The sequence below is a fragment of the Artibeus jamaicensis genome, unplaced genomic scaffold (genome assembly GCF_021234435.1).
Source record: "Artibeus jamaicensis isolate MK-2021 breed Jamaican fruit bat unplaced genomic scaffold, CSHL_Jam_final contig_354, whole genome shotgun sequence".
NCBI classification, from domain to species: domain Eukaryota; kingdom Metazoa; phylum Chordata; class Mammalia; order Chiroptera; family Phyllostomidae; genus Artibeus; species Artibeus jamaicensis.
The window spans coordinates 35,608,907-35,622,172 of record NW_026521803.1 but is presented as its reverse complement, the minus strand read 5'-3'; the positions used below and the strand labels follow the sequence as shown (position 1 = coordinate 35,622,172).

The 13,266-nt window shown below is 45.8% G+C and overlaps 1 protein-coding gene across 1 annotated transcript in view; it reads left to right on the top strand.

The window, feature by feature from the left end:
- The window catches only part of ATP8B1 (ATPase phospholipid transporting 8B1), a 112,092-nt gene that overhangs the window by 41,738 nt on the left and 57,088 nt on the right, over nucleotides 1-13,266 (top strand). The window lies entirely within an intron of this gene.

Here is a 13,266-nt window from a genome sequence, read left to right as displayed (position 1 = left end):
AGCAGGAGGAAAGGAAGGCAGTGGCCTTCCAGCCTCGGTTGGGTGGTGGCCAGTGACGAGCCCAGGGACCTGCCTGTTGGGCCGGGTCTGGCTGAGGAGCGTTCGAGGTGTCCTGCCGTGCGGCTGCACCATTACTGTGCTGCTTTTCTGGGCCTGGGGCCGCGACACCACTGAGGCCCAGAAGTTAAACCTGGGGCTTACTGCTTAAGTCAGGGGCTGTGCCAGGGCTTGTGTGGAAGTCATAAGAGGCTTTTGTCTGGCCACCTTGTTCCTCCTCTGAGGGGTCTACAGCATAGCTAGCGACATGCCAGGGGAGGAAAGGTCAGGGGAAACGACACTCACCAGCGATGTGAGAGGTCAGGGAGTCTAAATTGCATGACCAGCAATGTGCTAGGGGACGAAGGGTCACCCTGGGGGTGAGGTCCCACCTTACAATCGTCCATTGCTATAGGCACCATTTTTGCCCCAGTGACCTTCTGCACCCGGCTATGTTCCTACTCTGCTCCTGTCTGTCTAACTGCTTACTCTATCAGGAGGAAGAGGGGCTGGGGGAGGGGACAGTCCTCCGGACCACTGAGCCAGAGCCTGCTTCCTCCACAGACCTGCAGGGGACGGTGACAGTGAAGCATGTTTCCTAAGTCAAGGAATGATCTTCTCAACTGATTAAAAGCTCTATGGTACACCTTCCCCCAATCAGGTGATGTTGACATTAAGTATTAAAAAAATGTATTGGCATTAGTAATATATGATAAAGTTGTACACAGCATGGTCACAACAGGATTGATGAAGTCATTGATATTGGAGTCCAGCTGGTCTAGGAAAGGCCTTACAAGTGGTGAGGGTGGGGGTCTGGGTCCAAGGAGAAGAGCAAAACATATGCAAATGTATTTTGGTTGGCTGTTTTGCATTGTATTCCACTTCAGAGTTTTGTTGTTTTGCTTTTCAGCTCTGTCTGCATCATAGGCATCACTGTGTAAGGGCTGAGAGTGGGTGGGTGCTGCTGTCAAACCCAAGCCCTCGCCACTGGGCGTTCCCACTGCCCCGCAAGGTGCACAGAGATTTTAAAGGGAAGCAAATACTGAGAGGAGGGAATGTCACTGCAGACAACAGTTCTGGAATGAATTGTGTTTCTCCTGGGAGCCGTGTTTTTTCAGAGATGAAGTCGAACGCTTGTTTTATCGGCACTTCTTTCAAACTTCAAAACCTTTTGAGGCTGTTTGAATCAGTGTTGGATATTTCTGTGGGTTTATGTGTTCTCTGCAAATGCAGCTCAGAGCAGAGGTTTGCACAAGGCCCGTGTTCGTCAGCACTGTTTGAGCAGCTTGTCCTGATTTGCATCAAATACCAGTAGTTTCTTCCTGGTATGCCCTGCAAGTAACTCTTCTAGCGTGGTTAAGTGGCCAATATATATATATATATATATATATATATATATATATATATATATATATATATATATATATGTGCGTGTGTGTATAGCGTGTTTTATCTCTGGATAATTAGAGGAGAGAAAAGAGAATGTGGTCATTTACATCTTAATTATATAACTTGTTACAAAAGCTAGCCACAGCTTTTCCTTTTAGGTACACGATCATTTTGGGGAGGTAAGCTGCAAATTTGTAGACCTAGAGTAAGCAGGATCTGACTGTAACATCCTCTGTTTGTAGGAATCCAGGAACTTTGGGTTTTAAAATGACTCATTGAAATAGTACATTAATTTGCCAGGACTGCTGTAACAAAGCACCTTAAACTGAGCAGCTTAAACAACAGAAATGTGTTGTCTCACAGTTTCAGAGGCCAGAAGTCCAAGATCAAGGCCACGCTTCCTCTGAAGGTGCCAGGAAAGGCTCAGGAGCAGGCCTCTGTCCTGGCCTGTGGCAGCTCCAGTCTTTACAAGGCGTTCTCCCTGAGCATGAGTCTGTCTCCGTGTCCAAATGTCCACATTTTATGAAGACACCCGTCATGCTGGTTTAGGATTCATCCTAAGTAATTACATCTAATCTTAACTAATTACATCTGAAATGACCCAAAGACTCCACATGATTCTGACAACTATGTACCTGAAACAGCATCGGACTCCACAGGTTAAGGGCTCAGTCTTACAGGATGGCACTCCCCCACCCCACCCCACCCCACCCCACCCCAATTGCAAGTCTGTTGTCTGGGATTCTGACTGACTGGCTGTAGATCAGAGGCTCCAATGACACCCGTTTTGTGTTAAATTAATCTGCTAGAATGGCTCACAGAACTCGGAGTAACATTTTTCTTATTAGATGGCCGGTTTATGATAAAAGAATGATTCAGGAACAGCCAGATGGAAGTCATGTGCAGAGCCAGGTGCTGGAAAAGGGCAGGGAGCCCGTCTCCCCAAATCTCTACAAGGTCCCCAACCCGGAAGCTCTCTGAACCCATCCCTTCGGGGTTTTATGCACAGGCTTTGTTACTGCATAGGCATGTTTGATTAACTCATTGCCCTTTGGCAACCGAACACAACTTCCAGTCCCTCTACCCTCCCCTGAGGTCAGGGGTCAGACTGAAAGTTTCAACGCTCTAAACCCATGGTTTGTTCTCCTGGCAACCCACCCCTATCCCTCGGTTACTTAGGTGCTTTCCAAAAGTCACCTTCATTACTCATCACTAAGAAATTCCAACGGTGTTTGGAGCTCTGTGGCCAGGAATAGGCGAAGACCAAATAGATGCGTCTCTTATTATAAATCCCAGTATCACACATGATCTCTCATCCTCAGTTCCCTGGGAGAATGGGTTAAGGCAGGGGTCATTGTATCCTTTCTCCTAAAGCCATAATTCTTACAACAAAAATTTCATGGAACTCCACAGTCACATTTAGAAGAGTTGGCAGCTGACCTGCTAGGCCCCATGGCCCTGGGCACTCACCAAAGAGCACTGCCAAGGGACACCTTAGGGAAGCAGAGGAGGAAACCAGGCAGCCGGAAGGACTGCATCCCTCCAAGGGGGCAAAGGGAGTTTTGTATGAGATCCGAGGCCTGGATTCCAGGGCACACTGCCGAAATCTCCTTGCAAGCATGAAAACGTGTCACCGGTGACCTCTGTTGTATGCCCCTCCCCCATGTCAGCAAAGAGCAGACCCAGAGTGGAGAGATCAAAGGATGTCAGCATGGTGGCCCCTCATTCTCGCTCCAACACAGACTTAACTGTATGCCCCTTAGTTCTTTGTCTCCCTGCCTGTAAATGGGATTGGCCATCTCATCTCCAGCTGATCTCATAGTGATGCTATTGCCATGTTTTCCCATGTACAATACACACCCGTGTTTTTGTGCATGTTATTCATGGGATTATTATACCCATGGTATGTAATCATTATACCCATGTATAATTTGCATCCTTATTTTTCCCTCAAAAATTTGGGCAAAAAAGAGCACATTATACACAGCAAAATATGGTAGGTACAATTAGGGCACTGAGCATTGTAATGAAGAACACAGGGTTCTGAATGAAAAATGTGATCTCAGCCCTGGCTGGCATAGCTCAGCAGATTGAGCGCGGGCCTGCGAACCAGAGTATCGCGGTTCGATTCCCAGTCAGGGCACATGCCTGGGTTGCAGGCCAGTTCCCAGCAGGGGATGCATGAGAGGCAACCACACATTGATATTTCTCTCCCACTCTTTCTCCTTCCCTTCCCTTCTCTCGAAAAATAAATAAATAAAATATTTTTTAAAAAATTTGATCTCAGTTACTGTCTACATATCCTTGAGCAAAGAACTTAACATCCACCTTCAGCTTTTTAAAAATTGATTTTTAGAGAGAGAGAGAGACAGACAGATATTGATTTGTTGTTCTACTTATCTGTGCACCCATTGGTTGTTTCTTGTATATGCCCCGACCAGGGATCAAACCTGCGACCTTGGCACATGGGGATGACACACTAAACAACTGACCTATCCAGCCAGGGAAGCACGTCATGTCTCTGAATATCTGCCTCCTCATCTCTGAAATGGAGATAATAATTTGACACTCAAGAAATAAAACAAAATAATGCATGTCAAGCCCTTAGCTCAGTGACTGATACACGGGATGTGTGGTTGGCTCTCTTGTGAACACTCCACCCAGGAAAACGTTCCATCCCAGGAAAACATGGGAGACTTGGCAGCTCCATATTGTAGGTGTTATCCTAAATCCCTGAACTACCAGACCGGCAGAAACTTAGACACTCCTGATAATTGACTCCTTCAGACTCCGAAAGGCAGGACAGTTGGAATTGACCACTGCCCAAAGGAAACCCGGGAGATCATTCAAGCCAAACGTCAGTGTTTCCCAAGGACATATAAAATATTAATCACATGTTTGCTCTGTGCTCTTGGTCCAGAACTTCAGGTGTGAAGTCAGCTGTCTGGGAAGAGTGTGTAATCTAAGTTGCGTCCTCTAAGCGGACTTTAAATACAGCGGAGGAGAGAGTGGTTAAACATCAGATGTGCCCTTCCTTCGTCCCTAGACTTCTGGGGCCCAGAAGTGTGACAGCGTTAACTTTGAAATGGATTGGGAGGGAAGGCCCTGTGACCAACCACGGACATTCCTGAAGCCATGGCAGCATCTGGAAAAGATACGTGGAAGCTGTCCTAAGTGTACTCTATATGTCAATCAGACATAGTGCCACTTAAACCTTGAAAGATTTTACACATGAATATTTGAAAAAATGTTGGCCTTACAATGTTGTCCTGCATGACGCACAGAGGTTTAGTGAAGGTCAGTGGCTTGGGGTGTCCACCAGCACATAGGGCAGGTCAGCAAGGCCTCCCAGAGGAAAAGACGGACACAGACCAGATTTCATGACATCTTGTGACCTTGAGGAGAGAAATGGAATCTGAGGTGTACTGATGTACTGGCAAAGAGCAATAATACAAAGGAGAAAAATGGATGGGTTTCACCTCTCCTGCCCTGCCCAACATGCAAAGCATCCCTTCTCCAAGCTCAGAGACGGCCTCTATAAGAAACCAGCCATCTTTCAAGCCACTGGTTTTGGTTTTGCAGTCATTTGCAAAGAGATAGGACAATTGCCAATGAAGCAGACAAGCATGACAATAAAGACAGTGATACCCTGACACACTTTTCCTCCCCTTGGAACAGCTCGGGACGAATGTTAGGAGAGCTGGGGGCACACAGACCTGGGTGAAACCTCACTGTATGACCCTGGAGAAGTCACCTAACCGCTGTAAACCTATCAGATTAGGATAATCCTTCCTTTTGGGTGTGTTGTAAGCATTTCATAAAATAAGCCCAGCATATAAGTCACTGTCCAATAGTCTTCACCAAGGGATGGGTTGGTGTTACCAGCTGTTGATTATTTTGGAACAAGGAATGCACACAGTGGGTCTCTTCATTCAGAGCAAAAATCTGGTTCTAAAGTATTCACATGTATCAGGTATAAAGCTGCAGAACAGGACCCAATTTTGACTTCAGTCTTTCCCCCTTTTCAAAGGAATACTTAATGTTAACATCAATATGAATATTGTTTCCATGGCTACTATTTTGAGCTGCTATACTAACAACATAATTTATAAAACCACTATTCTGTTGGACTTTCAAGTTGTTTCTATTTCTGCTTTTTAAGCTAACAATGACTATGAAAAACTTTGTGCGAAGAACTATTTATTTTACTTGTCTAATTGTTTCTATTGGGACCCTTTCTATAGACGAGAATGTTGGGTCGGGCACTATATGTATCTGTAGTGTTCTTGGCACAGAAAGTGCTGCTGCACTGTGGCCTCTACAGAAAGTAGCAGCTTCAATGCCGGCAGCAGCGTGTGTGTGTCGGTGGGTGTGAGCGCCTCCATCCAGTTTTCCCACAGCCAGCAATCAAGGCAGTCACTGAATATCCTTCACCCAAGAGGTGTGAAAGGGTATCGGGGTTGTCATCAGTTGGCCATCTTTGGATTGCTAGTAAAAGTAACCTTTTCCATACGTGCTTATTGCTTCCATTTACTCCTCACTTCTGCCTCTCCTGCTACCCATTTATTCAATGCTTTTGGGTCCGAAAGGGTAATATGAGTGGTTCTGCTGCATGTATCAATGGTCAGGATGACCATTTCAATGTTTACATCTAGTTCCAGAAAACTATGCTGATCCCCGTGTTTGTCTGTAGTGGAATCTTTGTTGAATGCAGCCATGTATCATCTCATGTTGGTGACTCTTCCAACATTAACATTCATTCAACATGAAAGAATTTTTTAAAATTTTATCTTGGGAGTGCTGCTTCTGGGAAGCAGTCACTTACAAAACTCTGATGATTTTATATTATTTAAGCATGAAAAAATGTGTAAACCTAATCAGAGAGGCAATAGGGATGAGGTAAAAATGGGGCCATTGTCCCTAACAAGTAAGCGTGAGGCTTGAGTTAAAAATAACAATGCTTTTCTCCCGGTAACTTTTAGTGTTTTTAATAAAAATAATTGTGGATTGAGGCTGAGTCTCCAATATAAACATCTGGGGAATCCTGGCATCATTAAACTATGGGAACCAGTTCCACTCCTTCCTTGGCTTCTTTTCTTCGTTTTCCAGACGACAGAATGGCAGCCCCACCCTGGCTTAATTTTAAACACATTTTTCTGGCCGCCACCACCCTGACTCAGGCCTGTAGACCTTCTTGCTCTGGCTACACACAGACACTGTGTGTCTCTACTGCTCATGGCTGCAGAGTAAGGTGACTGAACTGCTTGGTTTTATAGGGGACAGACAGTTGACAGGGAGATTCGGTGTCCACTGCGTCCTATGCATGGTCTCCCCACCGGGCTCTCACCTTCCTGGCCAGGCGCACTCCCTCCTCTATCAGGTTAATCTTCCGGAAGCGCCTTGCAGCTCATATTTCTTCCCTTGCAGACACCTTCAGGGGTTCCCTCTGCTCCCCAGAACAAAGCCCTGCCAAGGCCTCCTGGGTGGAGGAAGGTGAGTCCAGCCCGCCTTCATCTCTCTGGCCCCCCTAAATCTTTCAGCCCGGTGGGCGACTCTACTTCTCTGCTCCTAATCTTTCCTGTTCAGCGTCCACGCTGAGTTCTCACCTCTGTGGCTCCCACGCGGCCCAGCTCAAAACACCTTGGAAACAGTGAATGAGTAAAGTTCACACTGATGGGATCTATGTCGGAAGCGTTTCAAGCGCTGCCGCTTGCTGGTGGCACCTGTACGCAGACTGCACCGTTGGCTTGATGTTGCCTATCAGTTTCTTCCATTTCCTCATTTCCTGTGCTTCAGTATCTCTCGTGACCAATGAGGCTCTAAGTTGGCGTGAAGAGGGGACAGCAGTTGACACTCGCAGTTGGGGAGCAGGCCCTGATGCCCCCTGGACAGAGTGTGAGTTCCAATCTGAATGCAGATGTGCACTCTGCACCCCCAAACCCAATCCCAGACTCAACCACTTCGGCGTTTTCATTCATAAAATGGCAATGAAAGTGCTTGGTCACACGTCTCCAGGCAGTTGCATGATGATCATGTGAGGTGGTGCGTGTGAAAAATACCTAGGGAACCGGTCGGGGCTGCCTGATGTTGACAAGACATGCTGTATTTTGCCGTGTATAATACTCACTTTTTTGCCCAAATTTTTGAGAGAGAAATAGGATGCACATTCTTTCTACATGGGTAATACCTGGCATACCTCATATCTGCTCTCGTGTTTTGTAATTATTTGTTACATAAAATTTCTTGTACCATAATATGTTCAAAAGAAATGCTAAAATTCCTTTATAATACAAAAAAACAAGTATCTAAATATACATACATAAAAAATTGAATTAAAAAATGTAAGCCAAAGATTTTTTTCCTGAAAATTCAGCCCCAAAACATGGTGCTCATTATACACAGCAAAATATAGTAATTGGCATTAGTAGGATGTGTTGGGGAGCCCATGGCAGAGCTGGACCATGTTACCAAAAAAAATCCTATGACAGGAAAATTGAAAAAGTGCCCTTCTCTGAAAAGTCACCATTTGAGACTTCCCCAGCACCTTTTCGGTGGTAGCCAAGGGCGTTGGGCAATGTGGAAAGGGGGTCAGCCTTCTTTGTGGCCAAGGGTCGGGGGTGGCCTTGCCAAAGCACAGAGGGTGAAGCTGTGGACCCAGAGAAGCCTTTTCTATCATGAGTAAGGCCCAGGCTGACTTGTCCCCATGCCAGTGAGATCAGAGGCTCCTTAATTTTACGTTCGTTAGCACAGGCTTCTAGATTTTCTAGGCTTTGGTTTGGGAGGAAATCAAACACAGAGCCCTGTTTGTCCTGGGAGCAGGAACCGTGTTTCTATAACAGTATAAAGTCTAAACTTAATCTAGATCCTAGATATGCTTTACTACTCTTGCTTCATGAGAGACTTCATCTAATTACAACTGTCATCCAGCTTGTCAGATCTTACACTCCAGAGTATTGGGCAGACTCCAAACAGGGCGGGGCTTATGTCAGATTAACAGATTTCCGCTGCTTCTGCGATGGACCGTAGAATGAGCATTACTTGAGATTAATGGTATGTGTGTTAGTTGTGTATTGCCATGTAACGAGTTGCTCCAACACACAGCAGCTCAGAGCAACCTCACTTGGCATCTCACCACTTCTGTGCATCAGGAGTCTGAACACTGCTGGGCTGGGTGCTCTGGGCTGGGTGCTCTGGGCCGGGGTCTGCACCGAGGCGGCAGCTGCCATGTCAGCCCAGGCTGGGGTCTCCTCTGGAGGCGGAACTGAGGAGGGACCCACTTCCAAGTTCATGTGGTTGTTGACAAATTTTATTTCCTTTTACAAAATATTTTTCCAGTTTTATTGAGATATAATTGACATACATTTGTATTAGTTTAAGGTGTTCGACATAATGATTTGACACATGTATATATTGCAAAACAATCACTGTAAGTTAACATCCTTCACCTCAGAATGTTACAAAACTTTTCCCTGTGATGAAAACTTTTAAGATTGACTCTCTTAGGCCCTGGCCAGGTAGCTCAGTTGATTAGAACATTGTCCTAATAGGCCAAGGTTGTGGGTTCACTCACCGGTCAGGGCATGTACGGGAAGCAGCGAGTGCGTGGACGGGTGGAACCACAAACTGATGTTTCTCTCTCTCTCAAGTCAATAAATGATTAACTCTCTTAGCAAGTTTGAACTATACAATGCGGTATTGTTAGCATAGTCACCCTGCTGTATATGTACAAAATTCATTTCCTTCAGGGTCGTTGGACTGAAGACCCCCAGTTCCTTCCTGCCTGTTGCCTGGGCACTTGCTCAGTTTCTTGCCACATAGGAGCCTCTCCCAGGGCAGCTGCTTTATCAAAGCCAGGAAGGGGAGAGAGCTGGCTGCCAAGAAGGAAGTTACAGTTGCCTGTGACCTAAACCTGGACCAGACATCCCATTATCTGCTGCTGAAAGCAAGGCTCGCCCTGACTGGTGTGGCTCAGTGGGCTGGGCCTCAGTTCCCCGTCGGGACATGAGCCTGGGTTTCTGGCCAGGTTCCTGGGTCAGGGTGTGTGAGAGGCAACTGGTTGATGTTTCTCTCTCATATCAGCGTTTCTCTCCCTCTTTCTCCCTCCCTTCCCCTCTCTCTAAGAATGAATAAAATCTTAAAAAAAAAGCAAGGCTGTATGTCTAGCCCCCTCTCATAGGAAGGGATTATAGATTCTGCCTATCAAAGTTGTAATTTGTTATATTAAGCATAGAGCATATTATAAAAAACATACATAGTATTGAACATATATAAATATAATACACAAATTTACTATATCATGGGTGTTACATATTTTATATCATCTTTAATAATAATAAGCAAATGAAATGAAGAAAAACGCATTTCAGAAACACCCTTTCTTGTTGAGGATTTTCAAAGCTGTAAAAAAGATGACAAAGAATGAACAAAAATGAATATTGTGATTCATCCATCCTTTCTGAGCTTGGGTCTCCCTGGACAGAAATCAAATTGTGCAACAAAGATACCATTGATCAGGGGCCTCTGGCCTTTTCCAGCCCCAAGTTCTTGTTGTTGCTCTGTGGGTACCCGGACTGTCCCCCAGCACTGACAAAACTCAACTTTTTTGTCCCCACTTGCCTGTTCTTTGAATCTGGAAACCTGTGGTAGCAATGAAAGTTTGCGCTTTCATTCCTTTTCACTTCAGAGTTTTATTGCAAAGGCGGAAAGGAAATGCTGTTTGCCCGGGGTCCCCCCCTCTCTCTCCTTCAGCACCTCCTCTCCACAAAGGAGACAGGATTTCATAGCCAAGCACTCGAAGATGACACCTATGGATGTTAGGGGGTCGAGTTTCGATACCCTGCTCTTTAGTCCTCCTGTCTAGTGGGGTTCACGACCAGGAGGGCTGAGTACTACAGAAGGTGGGAAGGAAAATGAGGCACCTCTTTACTTAATGCTGGAAAACCCCCTAATCGAGCTCTGTTATAAAGGCTTCTTCGTTCCTTCTCTTCCTCCTCACTTTCTCCCTCCACCCTAGACTTGTTTTAGGCAGCCTGAAGAAAAATCTAGAGCCCACTAACCGGACAGCTGCCTGGTGGGGGGCAGAACAAAGAGAGAGGAGAATGCTGGGCTTGCAGCTAGAAAGCAGGCCCCGTCTCCAGTGTGGACCGCAGGGAGGTGGTGAGGTGGGGAACTACCCACACAATGTCCTGGGCATTCAACTCAGGTGGTACAATAATGTGACCCCCCCTCCCGCCCCCGCCCTGCTCCCTTGGTGCTGCGGGCTCTGACCAATACATTTATCAAGGGCCCTTCCTTAGGGAGGAGCAGTAGGGGTGGAGGGGAGGGAGTGAGGAGTGTTCTCTGCCTGTTGAAAATCTTTGTCTTTCCTAAGCACTGAGAAGGAGAGGATGGAAACCAACATGTGGGAGAATGGCAGGACCCTGGTGGCCGTGTGGGAGGTCCCGGCATGAAGTCTAGCTAGAGTCCCTCTGTGGCATTTTAGGGCAGAGATGGTCGTTGTCTGCATTAGGGTGGCAGCTGTGGAAAAGGCGGTGAGGGGATAGATTGGAGGTGTGAGTTGCATAGAAGTGGCCATGTCTCATGGCTATCAGGTATAGTTCGTTTATCTGTACCCTCGTTAACCTGGAAGTCTCCGAGTGGTCTGCTCCCAGGGCCTGGTGGGGGATCGCAGCCTGCCCCTCGCAGGTGTTAGAGGAGGTTGAATAAATGCACAGGTGTCTGCAATGTGCTGCAGTGGTGGTGACACATACGACAGAGTTTCCAAATCCGTAGCACACACAGTGCCTGCCTTGTGGGGATTACGGTTTAGACCTGGGAAGCCCCGGCTGGAGCTTCAAAGAAATGATTTCTTCCTAATTTTTCATTGACCATCCTAAAACGACACAGCCAAGCTATCCTGAGTGTGACTGTGTCTGGGTTGCACACACACACGTGTATCAGAGAACTTCCCAGGCAGCTTAGAGCTCCCTGCCCGGCTTTCCCGGTTGCCTGTGCAGACCAGGCCTGCGGAGCATGTTTGGGTGTGACTTGGCTGGTTAGGCAATGCCTCGCTAACTTTGGGTCACACACTTGTGGTTATCAGTTGTTGGATCCATTTCTTTTTGTTTCTCTCCTCTCCCTGTCCTGAAGGACTGGATCCGCTCTTAACGTGAGAAGTAAGCATGGAGACGCTTGGGGGTGATGATGACACGTTTCCTTAGAAAGGGTTTCTAGAGAATGTGCTTACCGCCACTGACCTGTACTCTCAAAACTGGTTTAAAGGATGAATCTTATGTTACGTATGTTTTGCTACAATAAAAAAGTGTTTCTGTAAGGTGCTTTCAGACTTTGCAATATTTTATATGCCCCTGTAATGGAGACATTAGATCATGGCCCTGCCACTTACCAGCTGAGCCTCGGTCTGCTCATCTGTAAGATGGGATGGTAATAGCTGCTTGACTAAGCACATAGTAGGTGCTTAGTTAGTGGTAACCACTTTATTGTTTTTGCTGTGAAAGATTTCTGATGAAAGTTTTGCCTTGGAGAGTTTGGAAATTTTCAAAAGAAACTGTATTAAATAAATTTTAGTATTAGCCAAAGCATTGATGCTACGATATTACAAAACCACAAAAAGGCCAATTAAGCACTTGCAAAGTCCCAAGAAATGGCCATTTACAAAACCACAGACATTTGGAAAAGAGGGAAAAATGTTTCACTCTGCAATTAAAAGGTTTTATAACTGAACATGCCTGTGCTTAAGTATACACAATGTTTTTTAATAGTCTAGTAATTTACCTCCCATCGGGGGCAGGTGCATTTTAGAAGGGATGGGAAAGCCTAAAGGAATAGATCCTCGTATATTCTACTTGTTATTATAATGTTTTTTTCTAATTATGGAAATAATTGTGGACAATAACAATGACTAAGGTCTGAGTACCAACCATAGGCTACACACTGAACCAAGCACGGAGGTGCATCCTCTCATTTAACATGATGCGTGGCAGTCGTTGGAATTTTGGAAAATGAATAAGTGTGTGTGTGGCGGGGGGTGAATAAATGGGACTATGATGCCTCATTTTCTCAAGAATATTATTGATTCTCATTAGCAGCTTGGTCGTGAATCTCACCTTCCAAGTTAATGTGTTTGGTTGTCATTAGAAATGCTAATGATCATGATTTAAATAACAATTTAATCTGTCCCCATAGTATGGGGAGGCCACAGTTTATGGCCACAGCTGCCAGTCACTGGACATCTGGGTAGTTTCTGGGTTTTACCATTTTCAGTAACACTGGACAAAATCCTCATAAATATTAGAACATATCCTAGGGGCACACGTAAGCTACAAAAATTTAGATGTCTGAGAGGTTAGATTTGGTACAAAGCATGCAACCAGCTCAGTGGTTCCACTCCAGGCAAACACCTGATTAAAACACATAACAAACTGTAACATGCAAGTATAGAAGTATAGAACATCTCTCTTTGGAAAGCAGTTGTTTTTGCTGCGAAGTTTCAATAATTATCATGCAAGTTATCCCATGTCTCGGGCCTTGAGCTTTCTCCTCTGTGGAGTAGAAATAACAGTAACACCCCCACCGAGGTGGTGGGGGAAGGTCAAGGGTCAGTGTTTGTAGAACATTTCAGGCAGGGCCTGGCGCGCCGGTAACACTGAATAAACTCGAGGCGCCGTTGTCGGCAGTGCATGCTTATATACAGAATGCCAGGCTGCAGGCCGGTCCTGGAGGACTCGCGTAAATGTTCTCCTAACACAAATGTAACTAAGGTTGTTCCTGCCACTTGGGTAGAGTCATTTTACACAGTGACACACTCACAAACACAAATTTTAGATATGGGCAGCGGGTGGT